Source organism: Otolemur garnettii, unplaced genomic scaffold (genome assembly GCF_000181295.1).
Source record: "Otolemur garnettii isolate 467f Iridium unplaced genomic scaffold, OtoGar3 scaffold00051, whole genome shotgun sequence".
Taxonomy (NCBI): domain Eukaryota; kingdom Metazoa; phylum Chordata; class Mammalia; order Primates; family Galagidae; genus Otolemur; species Otolemur garnettii.
The window spans coordinates 2,585,484-2,599,854 of record NW_003852446.1 but is presented as its reverse complement, the minus strand read 5'-3'; the positions used below and the strand labels follow the sequence as shown (position 1 = coordinate 2,599,854).

At 43.6% G+C, this 14,371-nt stretch overlaps 1 protein-coding gene across 3 annotated transcripts in view; it reads right to left on the bottom strand.

Annotated features, from left to right (window-relative positions):
• The window catches only part of REPS2 (RALBP1 associated Eps domain containing 2), a 184,088-nt gene that overhangs the window by 119,753 nt on the left and 49,964 nt on the right, over nucleotides 1-14,371 (bottom strand). The window lies entirely within an intron of this gene.

Below are 14,371 nucleotides of genomic sequence, written 5' to 3'. Positions count from 1 at the left end.
ACTAGTCACTAGGGATATGCTGATGGGCAAACAGATTCTTTTTCCCAGGAAGCCTGGAGTCCAATGAGAGAGAAAGACAAACAGGCAATCTCAAAACAGTAAGGTAAGTGTTTGCATAAGGCAGCGCTCCCTAGACCTTTGCTACTTACACGAGGTCCCCACACCACCCACATCAGCATCACCTGAGGACTTGTTAGAAATACAGACACTCGGGCCTCAGCCTAGGGCATGAAGACTCAAGTCCACCAAGTTGAGGGGCTCAGACTGCATCTAGAAGATGATGGGGAGCCATAGGTAAGTATTAAATAGGACAATCGAATAATCACATTTGATTTACAGGAAGATCACCTCAGTGAGCAGAAGGGAAGAGGAAAGACGTAAGGCAGGAACACCAGCTAAGGCCCTATCAGTGATCCCAGCTAGAGGTGAGCCCAGAGGTAGGGAGGGTTATGAGAGGAAAAGGGGAGGGGAAAAGCCATGTGGCCACCACCAGAGGAAGGCTCCTCATGGCAGTGAGATGGCAGCTCAGCACCTCTTTGCAGCAAGTAAGGGCCATCTCACTGCAGGCCCCAGACACACAGCCCCATCTCCTCTAAACCAACCCCAAAACCAACCACAATGATCAACACAACTTTTAGACAACAATCTGTAACATCAGTACTAAGAAAGAACAGCTATTTGGAGCGGGGTCGGGGGGAGCGGTGCTGAAAGCATTGACAAATGCGGGCCAGTGAGCTATGGGGCCTTAGCCTTCCACATAGAAGCCAGAACCAGAAGCCCCACTGTGCACATGCGCACACGGGCCTCCCAGGCCAGCACCAGCTCCAGGGGTTTTGTTGGCTGGGCCAAGATATTTGCTACTTGGTGCTGATTTGGGGTTCTGCCAGTGTTGGGCTCTTTTTTAAAAATAAAAGGGGGGAAAGAAAGAGAGAAATCTTCCACATCTGTCTGCTTAAGCTACATACATATGGTTCATTATACAGTTTCTCTAGACACAGGAGAATTAGATTTGCTTATATTTAAAACATTCAACCCTTAGTTTTGTTTCAAGTGAAATGCAAATATTTGGCACTGAGAGTTATTATCTCTAGGGAAAACAGGCTGTTTATAATGAAGGAGACTTCAAAAGACTCATTAAAAAGTAATACTATTAATAAATTCCCCAAAGATGACATTTACCCCCGAACTATCTTAAAAATCAAGCAAAGTTGACTATATGAATTGCAAGGAGGCACTGTCAGGGAGAACTTTAAAAGGGTATGTATGTTGTTTCAACCACAGGACATTTCTGTGCAGAATATAATCCTGCCCTGGAGGCATCCTATAAATGCTGCCTTGGAGTCCAGCCATCTCACCTATGAGGGTGTAATGATCTCAAAACAGTGTTCTTTTGATGCCTTAATAAACAAACCATCTGGAGTAGCAAAAGCTTATACCAAGCCCACAGTAAATATGAGGACACTTCCACTGCCAAAAATATTTTGGAAATAAGATTGTCACAGGGCAATTGCTGATCAAAACATGCTCTTATGAGCAAAGATGTGAGAAGACTCAATTACCCTGAAGAAAAGAATGGCTGGCAAGCTGGTAAGAGTACACTATAGCCCACGTGAGTATTAATCTGCCTAAAGAAAGATCATAGCACTTGGTCAGCCATGGGGCTGAGAAAAAAAAAGTCACAAAGGCAAGTGATGGCAATGCTGATATAGGGATTATGGAGATGTCCTCTAATAATTCACCTACCATGCCTGGTCTAGAGGTGTCACTGAGTAGCTGCCCAATCAAAAATGACATTTTCCAGCCTCCTCTGCAGTTAGATGTAGCCATGTGACCGACTTGTAGCCATAGCAAGGTGATTACCAGTGATTTGCACCACTTCTGGGTAGAACTAGTTCCAACTTCCACCAAATAGAGGATGCGAGCGTCACAGAACAAGAGCCCCGGTGCCTAAATGACCATGGGGAGGAAAGCCACTCACCAAACTTATATACAAGTGAGAAATAGATCTATTATGGTAGGTTGTTAAAATGTGGGGTATGTTTGTTAAGCAGCTACTCCCTGACTAATCTATCCTTCAAGCAAGGCCCAAAGGAAAGGAAGATCTGCCTCAGCCAGTGGCATAGCCAGTCCTGCATTGGAGATGGCAGCCTAAAGCTTTCTTTTGTAATTTGACCACCTAATCACATTAGACCATTCTGAGCCCAAACTTTCTAATTCTAACTTGATTATCTATGCAGACTATCTACAGGAACATGATGTTGATTCATTTTTACAGTTGTCTTTCTATGTTTGGTTAATATAGGTTCATCTTTCATGGGTTTGAAGAAGATTCCCAAGGAAGATAGAGTTAAAAAGAAAAGAGCCAGGCACAGTGGGCACCTGTAGTCCCAGCCACTCACGAGGCTGAGACAGGAGAATCACGTAAGGCCAGGAATCAAGAACAGCCTGGGCAACATAGCAAGACTCCATCTTTTTAAAGAGAAGAAGAGAAGAGGACCAGAAGAAAACCATGGGGGGATTATTAAATGAAGAATAAAGAAAAAGAGCTAGATAAGGTGATAGAGTTCAGCAAGCATGTTTTAACATTAAACCATTCTACTTTATGCTCAATAAATCTTGTTTATGCTCTCTCTCTCACTCACCCCATCCCCACTACAATATAAGGCCCACAAGGGCAGGAAATTTTGCCTATCCTGATCATTGCTGTATCCCAAGTGCCTAGACAGGCTATAACATGTTCCACACATTGGAAACAATAAGTATTTGTTAAATGACTGAATAAATTTAAAAATAGACAAATTCTCAAAGCCTGGAAACAGAAAGGTTAATCTGAGCTCGCCTATGCTGACAAAAGCTGAACTTCATATACATTTATCAAATAATGTTATCCAACATTGTAAAGGCTGGGCCATTGCCCTTACCTATGAAGTTAGAGAACTTTTTTTTTAAATCCTTTTTTTTTAACCTTTTATTTTGAAATAATTATTGATTTGCAGGAAGCTGCAATAAATAATTTCTGGTTTTGTCTGTAGAGAAGTTAGGTAAAATTAAATCCTAACAGAGCAATTTAACCTTATCTGTTTCTTCATGGAAATAAACCCACAAAGATGCCTTTAACCACACATTGCCAAACTCACTTAGGGATCTAATTTCAACAGCTTAAAAGGTGTAGGAATCTCTGTGCCTAATGTGAAACTCATAGTTGCTGCTGATTAAGATAAGCTAAATCTTTCAAACTATCACCATAGAGAGAGAATGATGGCAGGTAACACGCATTCATTACCTTGCTAAGTGCCAGCACTGCAAGTACCTAATACTGCATGATCCATTTTCACCTTCACAATAACCCTGCAAGGTAGGTCCTGCTATTTCCATCTTGCAGAACAGGAAATTCAATTAGGTATGGGAAGTAATTTACCAAGACCACACAGCTAGCAAACAATAGAACTGGAATATGAACTTACTACAGAGTACGTACTCTTGATCATCAAGCTCTGTTGTTATCTCTTTCTAGCTATCCATACATCCTGTACAAATGTAGCATTTCCTTTTCAGAAATAATGTCACTGCAAAGCCCAAATCACTGCAGCAATTCTGCAGATTGAGGATCTGAGCTTGAGCTATAACATGTTACATTTACAGTCTCCTTCCTGTCACCTAGTTTAGTTTAATTTTGGTTGGTGAACTATTAAATTATAAGGATAGAGTATTATCTTACTTCTCATGTAATTTTTACATGCAAGCATCTGGCATGCCTTTGCATCATGAAAGAATCCCAGAGACAGCCACACAATACAGGTCTTTAATCACGTTACTGTTTTTTTAGCATGTGGTGCTAACACTATTTTGACTACCATAAGAAATGCTTATTAGTAACCACTGTCTCCAATTCTTCCATCAGGAGCCAAGGTCTGCTGCTCCAGAAGGGCATTTTTCCTTCACAATTATCAGGATTTTGCTTATTGCTTAGGCTCAGAAGGCCAGGAGAAAATGAGAAATCAGCAGTAAGAGGAGACTTTGTCAACACTGCTGACTTTCATTAGCAATGTAATGACGTCCCTACCCTGTCCCTGCTGGTCAGGTCAAGGCTCTTCTCTACTACATCCTCCCCTTCACACCCATGGCAGCCTGAGTTCAGATGGGAAACAAATGCACCCAGAACTCAGACTAAATTCAAGCAATGCTTTGGAGAATGAGGCTACTGACTGGAGATGGAAAAAGAGTACAGGTCCCAGAGGCAAACAGACTCCGGTTCCCATCTAGGTTGGTCACTTACTAACCAGTAACTTAACTCCTGAGCCATCAGTTCCCCACATGAAAGGCAATCACACAGCCCACAGGGGCTTGCCTCCTTCTCCAGCTTCCTGTCCTTCATACTCCGGGCTCTGGCCACAGCCACCTTCTCTCAGTTCTCCAAACATATCTACTTGCCATCCTAAACATGGTAGACTGCCTCAGGGGACATCCCTTCCACCACCTCGGAACATAACACCCTGCACTACACAGGCTGCTAGCTAAAAACTCCACTGTCCAAACACCTTTGCTGCTAGAGTTCCAGATGGGACTTACACATTCATGGAAGACTGATTCAGAACTGAGTGACACGGTGGGCAAGGCAGGGAACAAAACATCCCTTTGGCTGGTCTAGGTCATGTGTGGTGTGGATCTGGAGCTGACATCATGGCAGCAGTTTCCCAGTGCAGGAGCCTTCTGAATGTGGCAGTGGCAAAGCTCTCTGTGCGGCCCAGCTATGCTGTGAGGTTTGGGGGATTGTTCTTGCAAACTCAGAATACAGTCTGTATCTTCAGGTCTTCCTTACTATAAACCACTATTTGCTTACACTAGCCAGTGGAGATCCTGTTGTCCACAATTAACCCTGATCAAGGCATGTCTTTGTCCAGTCTCTTACCTCTATATAAAACACTCCTCTCCTTACCTCCCAACACCATCCTTCCTTTGCCCTTCACTCCTATCCATCCTCCATAGCTCAGCCCAAGCTCGTGTCTTCAGAGAAGCCTTGCCTCACTAGCCCTAGGTCAGATTTCTCTGTTACACTCTACCAGGGTATTCCCTTGCCTTTAGGTCAATTGTCACTTGTCAATTCTACATGTATAGGTAGAATCAATTGATTGGAATGCATCTCCAGATGCACTAAGACTAAGGACTGCATTCGTGCTCCTCAGTGTCCCCTTGGCATGGTGGCTGGTTCACAGAAAGAACTTAAGTGATTCCAAATACAGAAGATGTTATTTGTATCCACCTTGCAAGGCTGTTAGGAAGACTGACACAACACTGGGACCAAATAAGCACCTCAGTTGACAGTGATTATTGTTGGAACAGGCAGTTGGGGGCACTACACTGCCTGCTCACCTGAGATCAAGGAAAATACTGATGGGTCTAGGGACTGAAATGGTGCCACTGTAAAGAAGGCTTCTATATTCATAGCCTAGTGTAAAACTGAGACCAGTAGGTCCAGGGGAATAAGCCAGAAAGAAATGCCACTCTAATTTCCAAATTTGCAAAGTACTACCCACGACCAAGTATTCAATCAGATGTTTTCAGCTACAACTGAGAGCGGCTGGGGAGGAGACATCTCTAGTCCTCCATCTTGAACCAGAAGCCCCTTCAGCTACAACTGAAAGGTTAAATCAGAGGTGCTCCTGTCTACCAAATGAATGCAGGCCCAAGCTATTACTAGGAAGGTTCTGGCCACCATAAGCCTTCAGTGCAATGCTCCCTACCTTGTGGGGAAAAACAGCAACATAGATACCACAACACCACAAATAAAATGTGCTCATTTGCTTTCATCAACAGTCTAACCAACTTGCCTGTTCACGTGGCAACAATATATGAAAATGCCTATTTTCTTGTACCCTTGCAAACACCATGTTCCAATACCAAGCTGAAATATACTAACTTCAAGCTAGGATTCCCATGTGAACCAGCCTACCATTTTACCATCCTCCCTCCATACCCCACATGTCTAAACATGAATTTTGTAAGACAGTAAGACAGCATCCCAATCACCCAATCAGTCCTGATAATTCTGTATATATGTCTCTTTCCCATAAACTTCTTTCAATTGCTGAGGTATCCTCTTCTTATTTCCTGAAGTTATCTTTCTTTAAATAATCCAGTATTTCTTTAATATTCTCATTGTGTAACACAAAACATTTTTACCTTTCAAGTAGAAGTGCCTGCTAGCAAAGAAAGCAAGCAATTGACGTCTCTTTGATTATTGAGAAGTCTGGGTACACAGTAAGCACCTGAGCAATGCAATAAGAAACAGCCAAAAAAGACTGACACTGAGGAAAGCAAAAGTCGGTATCAGCTGGACTGAAGGAAACAAAATGTTTCCATCCTCAAAAGTAAGGCCTAGAAAATTTAAAAAGGAACTATAAGCTGGTAAAGGAAACAGGTAGGCAGGAGGCTTGAGGCTGTAAAAACTAGGACCTCCTTGTGGTAACAGCGCCCATTTGGGCATCTGTGGGTCCTACAGTGTGAAGCCTGACCGACTCCATTTTGTACCAGCTGACTCCATCTTGTACATGGTTTAAAACTTTGCAGTACCCACGCCCTCCCCTCACATATTGTTACGGGCCCCTGAGCACAGTATGCCCCACAGGAACAGAAAGGTAAGTTTAAAGTTGCAAGACCTTGAAAAGTCCCAGTCTGGATGCAATGTCTGCTCTTCTTCAAGGCCCTTTTGTACCCACTTACTGCCTCTCCATAGACTCTAATCTGGCAAGTTTTGCTTCTGTAACTGTTTCACTCTTAGAAATCCTTTCCAACTGAAAGCACAAGTTAAAAACTGTTCCCCTACTTCTCTCGGCTGAGAATTCTTTGGGTATGAACTCCCCTCTCAGTGCCGACTAAATAAAGGACCCTAAAACTCAACTGGATTCAGTGTGCTGGCATAATTCTGTATAATTCCACTAGCATTTGGGTGCAACAAAATGACTTATAGACCTAAGACAGTCTACTTCACTAATAAAGAGATACACTAACAAAACTACACTAAGATGGCATTTTTTACCTATCAGATTGGCAAAGATCTATAAGTTTGATAGCACATTGTATTTGCAAGGGTATAAGAAAATAGGCATTTCCATATACTGTTGCCAAGTACATAAATTGCTATTGCCTCCAACTTGGAAACTGCTACCCAAACTTACAAATAGACATTTTCACCCAATAATTCCATTTCTCTCTCTCTTTTTTTTTTTTTTTTTGGTAGAGACAGAGGCTCATTCTATCACCCTCAGTAGACTGCTGTGGCGTCACAGCTCACAGCAATCTCCAGCTCCTGGACTTAGGCTATTTTCTTGCCTCAGCCTCCTGAGTAGCTGGGACCACAGGCACCTGCCACAACACCTGGCTATTTTTTTGTTGCAGTTTGGCTGGAGTTGGGTTTGAATCCGCCACCCTCAGCATATGGGGCCAGCGCCCTACCCACTGAGCCACAGGTGCTACCCTAAGAATTCCATTTCTAGTAACTGACCCTCTATATCTGCAAATGATGCTATGGTGCTAGAATGCCAATCAGAAAGGGCTGGCTACATGATTAATGGAAGGGGCATACAATGAAAGACTACGCATTTGTAAAGAAACAGAAAGATGAGGAAGTACTCTATGTACTGCTATAGAATGTTATTAAAATGTATTGTTAAGTAAAAAATGCTATATGTACAACAGATGCATAGTATGGTACCATGTGGGTAAAAAGGTGGAAATATGGGGCAGCGCCTGTGGTTCAGTGAGTAGGGTGCCAGCCCCATATACGGAGGGTGGCGGGTTCGAACCCGGCCCTGGCCAAACTGCAACAATAACAACAACAAAAAACAGCCAGGTGTTGTGGTGGGCACCTGTAGTCCCAGCTACTCGGGAAGCTGAGGCAAGAGAACCGTCTAAGCCCAAAAGCTGGAGGTTGCTGTAAGCTGTGATGCCACAGCACTCTACCAAGGGCAACAAAGTAAGACTCTGTCTCTAAAAAAATAATAAATAAATAAATGAGGAGAAAAAAAGGTGGAAACATATAGTTTGCACATATTACATACAAGCATACATAAAAGTACCTATTTTCATTTGTATATGAATAGGATACAATACTATATAAATAAAATGTTTTGTATAGAGCCATAGAAATGGGTCATATTAGTTGCTCCTGGGATGGGGGATGGGGGCTTTGGGAGGGTACCATGGTAGGGACACTTTCACTCTATGCCTTTTTGTATCTTCTGAATTTTTGTCATAGTATTGAAATCTTTAAAACATTGCTCTGACAAACAAGCACATTTGCGAGCTCACAACCCATGAGCCAAGAAAATAACAGTGGTATTCACTGTATAAGTTAATGCAAGCAATTAAAACCTTAGTGTTCTGTCACTGTGGCCCTGTGAGGAGGGGGCCACCAGTAGGTGGGGACATGTGTATGTGTTTCACTAGATGGCTCATCAGCCCGGGGGGCCACCTGATGGGAGGAGTGGAAAGAAATCTGAGAACTAAATGCTGAAGAGCCACAGGGGTACTTCACAGGAGTGAGGTCTGCACTCTCACACGGGGAGAGGGGGAAAGTTCACAAATAAGGAAGGAAGACAATGTCTGAGGCCCTGCTGAAAACATGTAACACACATACACACACACACACACACACACACACACACCCCATATGATGCCTTGGTAGAGAATCCTGAACCCCCAAGAACCCTGGTGGGCCCAACCTGCTACATGGGTCACTTCCCTGGGCTGAGTATCAGGTAAAAGAATCAGAGTGGCTAAGACGGTACCTGGCATTCCTCACCTGTCTACCTGCTTCACTTTTCTTCTGAACTTAGAGCACCAACTCTCTCCTGACTCAACTCTAACCCACCGCACTCAGTCCCCCCACCCCTATCCTTTAGCCATCCTCTATCCTTGCTCTCCTTATCCTCCCAGCATCCTGGTCCAGTCTCCCCATAAAATACATTTCATAGCATAAGAAGCTCTCTCAGTGCCAAATCAGCCTTCCAGAAAGACTACTCCCTCCTTTCTCCATCAAAATTCTTAGAATGAACAAATTACTGGCAGTGACTATCAATTCTCTCCTGACTGATGTCAATAACACTCCAATAGAGCTTCAGCAGTCTTCGTTTCTTTCACCATCTTTTATATACTTGTCTTTTCTCTTGAAAACCATCCCAAGAGGACACAAGGAGCAGAGATTACCTGAGTAAGGCCTCAAGTACCTACAGTATGTGAATGGGAGAAAGCATAGCAAGAAATCGGGACTGAGGAAAACTGAGGGAGACAAGGGCACAACATGGTTAAATAAACATTTTTTCAAGATACAGACATTTTTGTTTCAGAGATGAAGTCTTGCTCTGTTACCTAGGCTGAAGTGCGGTAGCACAATCACAGCTCATGGCAGCCTCAAACTCCAAGGTTGGAGAATCCTCCTGCCTCAGCCTCCCAAGTCACTGGGATTACAGGTGCGAACCTCCACACCCAACATATTCATGTTTTACACACACACACACACACACACACACACACTTGTATTTGCTTGTATATGCATAAAATGTTCCTGGAATGATGCTAAAGAAACAGGTAATGCTGGTTGCTTCTGAGATGGGAAACCAATAGTGATTAGACTCCCATTCCTCTGGCTAAGTTTCATATATAAATGAGCACATGAGCAATGAACCCTTTTTTTTTTAAGAATGAAAAAAAAAATGAAGACATCACATGTATGTGAAAAGATTAGAAAACTCACATTCATGTTCTCAGTGGGTGGGGGAAGCATAGATGAACTGAGACAAAGGAGAAAACAAAGAAGGCAAGAATGGGGGTGAAGAATAAGCTTCCCACACAGAGACTCCTGACCCTATGGGCAATGGCCAGCACCTCTGCATGGCCGGAGTGCAGAGGGAGAGAATCAGTGAGCTATGTGACTGAGGAGGTAAGCAGGATGGCACTCAGGAACACAGATGGCACGCTGAGCACTATGAGAGTGACAGGCTCCAATCAAGTCAACAGTTGATTGGATTCGTCTTTTTAAATTTGTTTCTGTCTGCAATAAGAAGAATGGATTAAAACAGGGCCAGAGTGGAAGCAAGAAGAAAGATTTAGAGGCCGACATAATAGATTTAATGACAAAGGACAACAGCCTGAACCAAGAAGTTCAGAGGATAGACAAACAAGAGAGTTATTTGGAAAGTGGAATGGATAGGAGTTAGTAACCGAATGGGCATAAAGAGTGAGAGAGGCCAGGCACAGTGGCTCACAACAGTAATCCTAGCGCTCTAGGAGGCTGAAGCAGGAGGATCACTTGAGGCCAGGAGTTCAAGACTGGCCTAAGCAACTCCGCGAGATCCCATCTCTACAGGTACAGTGGCACACACCTGTAGTCCCATCCACTCACAAGGCTGAAGCAGAAGGATCACTTGAACCCAGGAGTTTGAGAGGTTGCAGTGAACTGTGACACCATTACACTCCAACTTGGGCAAGAGTAAGTTCCTGTCTCCAAAAACAAGGTGGGAATAAGACAGGAGTCAAAGATAATGAGCAGCATTCTGGTCTGTGATAATAGGTGAATGGAACCAGGAGTGGAAGAGTGAAAGCTAGTCTTGCAGGAATGACACATCAGTTGAAAGTGACAGTGGGACATTCGAGTAAAGATGTTAGGTTAATGGACATCAGCTTCCAGGTAGCCAAAGACTAAGTAGAATGAGAAGCCGGCCCAGGGATCCCCAATGTATAAGGGCCAGACAGAGAAAGAAGGATGAAAAAAGAAGATTAGGAAGAAGTAGCCACAAAAACAGGAGGAAAAATAGGAGAGCTGGCATCCTGGATACCAAATGGTGAGAGCAGCTCAAGAAGGTGGTCAGTTTCAAAAGCTACCAAGAAGTCACCAAAAAAGTATTTTCTAGCAACCCTGGCAAAAGCAAGGGGAATAGAGGAGGGGGAGCAGAAGGTACAATTCTCAAGCCTATGCCAACAAAAGTACAAATGATTACTTTGCCTAGATGTTTTCAATAACTTGTGAAAAGTAAGCCACAAAATGACCTCTAAACACATGGTAACTGATGAAGCAGGAAATAAGGCTTATAATTTCTTTACAAACCATTATCAACCACCCACCAACATAGGCCATATGCTTAGTATATGAAATGTCAAAGGGAAAAGTCTAACATCAAAAAAAAAAGAAAGAAAGAAAAGGAAGTGAAATGCCTAAAATAGTAAGCAAAAAGACTAATCATTCCGATGTTTAAGCACTGAATTTGGCATAAGCACCTCTAAAATACCAAGTCCATGGGCTACAACAGCCCTGGATAGAGGTCCCTAAAAGCCTCCCCCATGACCCAGAGATCATGCCCCTTTCTAATCAGGCAGGAAAGATTTGAATACAAGGCCAGAGAGGAAGCTAGAAGACAGAGAGAGAGACATCACCATATTAACATGGCAACATGAGGGGAATTAGTCACCCCAACCTAGCCTAGCACCATGCCCAATAAATACTAATCCCCTACCCCAAGAACCTTCACTTCAAATCCCCTCCTCTACATGACTAATTCAGGTTGGCATTTTGCTTTCTGGAACATGGAGTCCAGCCAAACCAAGTTAACAGGCATAAGAAGGAAACTTAAGAACTGAGGAAAGAAAAACATATCAGCCATGAAAACCACAGACTGCTATCCTGGGCGAGAAAGGACCCTTGTTTTCCTCTTACACAGAAGGCCATGCTCCAGACAGGAGGTTGGGGGGAGATGTCCACTGATGCTAAACAAACATTAAGAGTATAGGACTTGCAGATTGTTATAGTGGACTATAAAATCCATTCAAAATCATTTATGCTACAGAACAGAGAAGGAACTTGCCCAAGGTCACAGAGTTTGGTTGGATCTGGGTGCAAACTTGCCTGGTTTTTTCCACACTATACAATGAGATCTTTTGATGGCCAATTGCAGCCAAATACCTATGTCCTGCATCAGTTCTCCCCAAACCTCTAGACCTGTATAACCTACCAACTCTTTGACATCTCCTCTGGGCTGTCTTCAAAGCTCCATTCCTGACATCCAACACTGAACTCGTGATCTTTCCCCAATGCCAGTGTTTTATCCAGGGCTTCTTAGCTCAACAGATGACATCACCATTCATCTGGTTCCTGAGCCACAGACAGAAGAATCGTGTCCAGTGTTTGAACTCCAGCCCTGCCACTTCCTAGCTGTAACCTTGAGCAAATTAAATAAAGTCTTTAAATGTCAGGTTTTATCATCTGAAAACAACAGTAATTACCTTATAAGATAGCTGTGGCACTGAGAGAGATGATGTGCATAAAATGCCAAGCACGCAATGTCTTTGTATACACAGTTCCCTCTACTTCCTGCCTGTCCTGTTCCACCCCACCTGGCTAACACTTACGTATCTTTCCCATTCCAACTCAAACGCTGTTCTCCCCTAGAAGCCTTCTTTACTCAGCCCTTCCCCCTCAAGGCTGAGTCATTCCCCCCACCTTCATTTTTCATCTTCAAAGCACAGTGTAATTTCTATTCACATCCCACATCCTAATTCCATATTTACTCTGTGATGGTTTGGTCAATGGCCGTCTCCTCCAATAGCTCCATATGAGGCCAGCAATTGCTAGGGTCATCTTCATCTTTGTATTCTCAATGTAGTACCTGGGACTTAAGAGGTGTTCACTAAATATCAGTTGAGTAAAGGGCTCAAGAAGCATATTTGTCGGCTCGGCGCCTGTGGCTCAAGCGGCTAAGGTGCCAGCCACATACACCTAAGGTGACGGGTTCGAATCCCCAGCCCGGGCCCGCCAAACAACGATGGCTGCAACCAAAAAAAATGGCCGGGCGCTGTGGTGGGCGCCTGTAGTCCCAGCTACTTGGGAGGCTGAGGCAGGAGACTCGCTTGAGCCCAGGAGTTGGAGGTTGCTGTGAGCGTGATGCCATGGCACTCTACCCAGGGGGATAGCTTGAGGCTCCGTCTCAAAAAAAAAAAAAAAAAAGAAGCATATTTGTCAGCAGCAGGGGACCTAAATACTAAAAAAGAAGTCCCAGTGTACCAATCCAAGTAAGCACACATGACCATCCCAAATCTAGGGCTAGGTAGAAAGGGTCTGGCAAGCCTGGTCCTACTTCCCCAAAGCTCAGGACTCAACTGTTTGCCATTCTTACCATTCACAAGCAGAACATGCTCTGCAGGAACCTGCATGGCCACACCCCGGAGAGTCTGGGATGAATCCCAGGCCCTTCAATACCTTTCCTAATGGAAACATCACTCCACGGTGGGTGTGCTTCTCGTGTTTAAAGGCACATATTTTTATACCACAGGGTCTCTAAATTCAGCCAACTGCTACATCTGGGCCTCAGCTGAAGAAACAACTATCTATTCCAACTTGGGGGTGAAAGTGAGCTGTACTGGCCCTTAGAGGCGAATGGCATATTGGTTCTCCAATATGGTACCAATAAGGAATCTTCAAGAATATTTTTTACTACACTCAACATCTGTTTTTGCAGCAACTCTAGAACCTAACTCTCTGGTAAAATGGGACTCTAATGTAAAGTATTCAAAAAGCACAGCTTCTCAATGAGGTGGGATTCAAATTCTGGCTCAGTCACTTACCAGTTACAAATGAAACCTTAGACTAGTTATTTGACCTGTCTCAGCCACAGTCAACTTATCAACATGAACAGAGATGGCAGGACCTAGATCTTATGGTTGTAGGAAACATTAATATAAATATACAGCATATGGCTAAATTATCTTAAGAAAGTTCTCTGTATACAGAGCACCACCTTCTGAGACCAAGTTCTACACTAAGCCTAACATGTAAAAAGTACTTTCTAGCAGCCCTGGCAAAAGCAAGGGCAATGGAGGAGAGTGGGAGCAGAAGGTACAATTCTCAATCCTATGCCAACAAAAGGACACATGATTGCTTTGCCTAGATGTTTTCAGTAACCTGTGAAAAGTAAACCACAAAATGACAGTATTCAGTGAACACCTGGATCTTCCTCAGACTTCATTCCCTTCCAGACTAGCAGCCCACTTCTTTATGGGAGCTCCTGACACCCCCCTTTTGTCTTGATCAGAACTGCCTGTGTACAAATGCTCCTTCTTCCTGAGTTACATCATTGAAATGTGATATAAACCGTCCCACTTCCTCTTGTCTTTAGTGTCCAATGGTAAAGCCACACATACACACACCCACACACCCACACACCCCCACACCCCCTTCTTTGAAAATATAACTTCCCCAGTACAGGACCCAGAGATCTACATGAGACAACAGCTGCAGACACAGGAAAAAAAATAAGAGCTCTTTATCCAAAGGAAAACCCTGGAGAAAGGGAAGCTGGAAAGGTCTAAGCTGTGGCACAGCCAG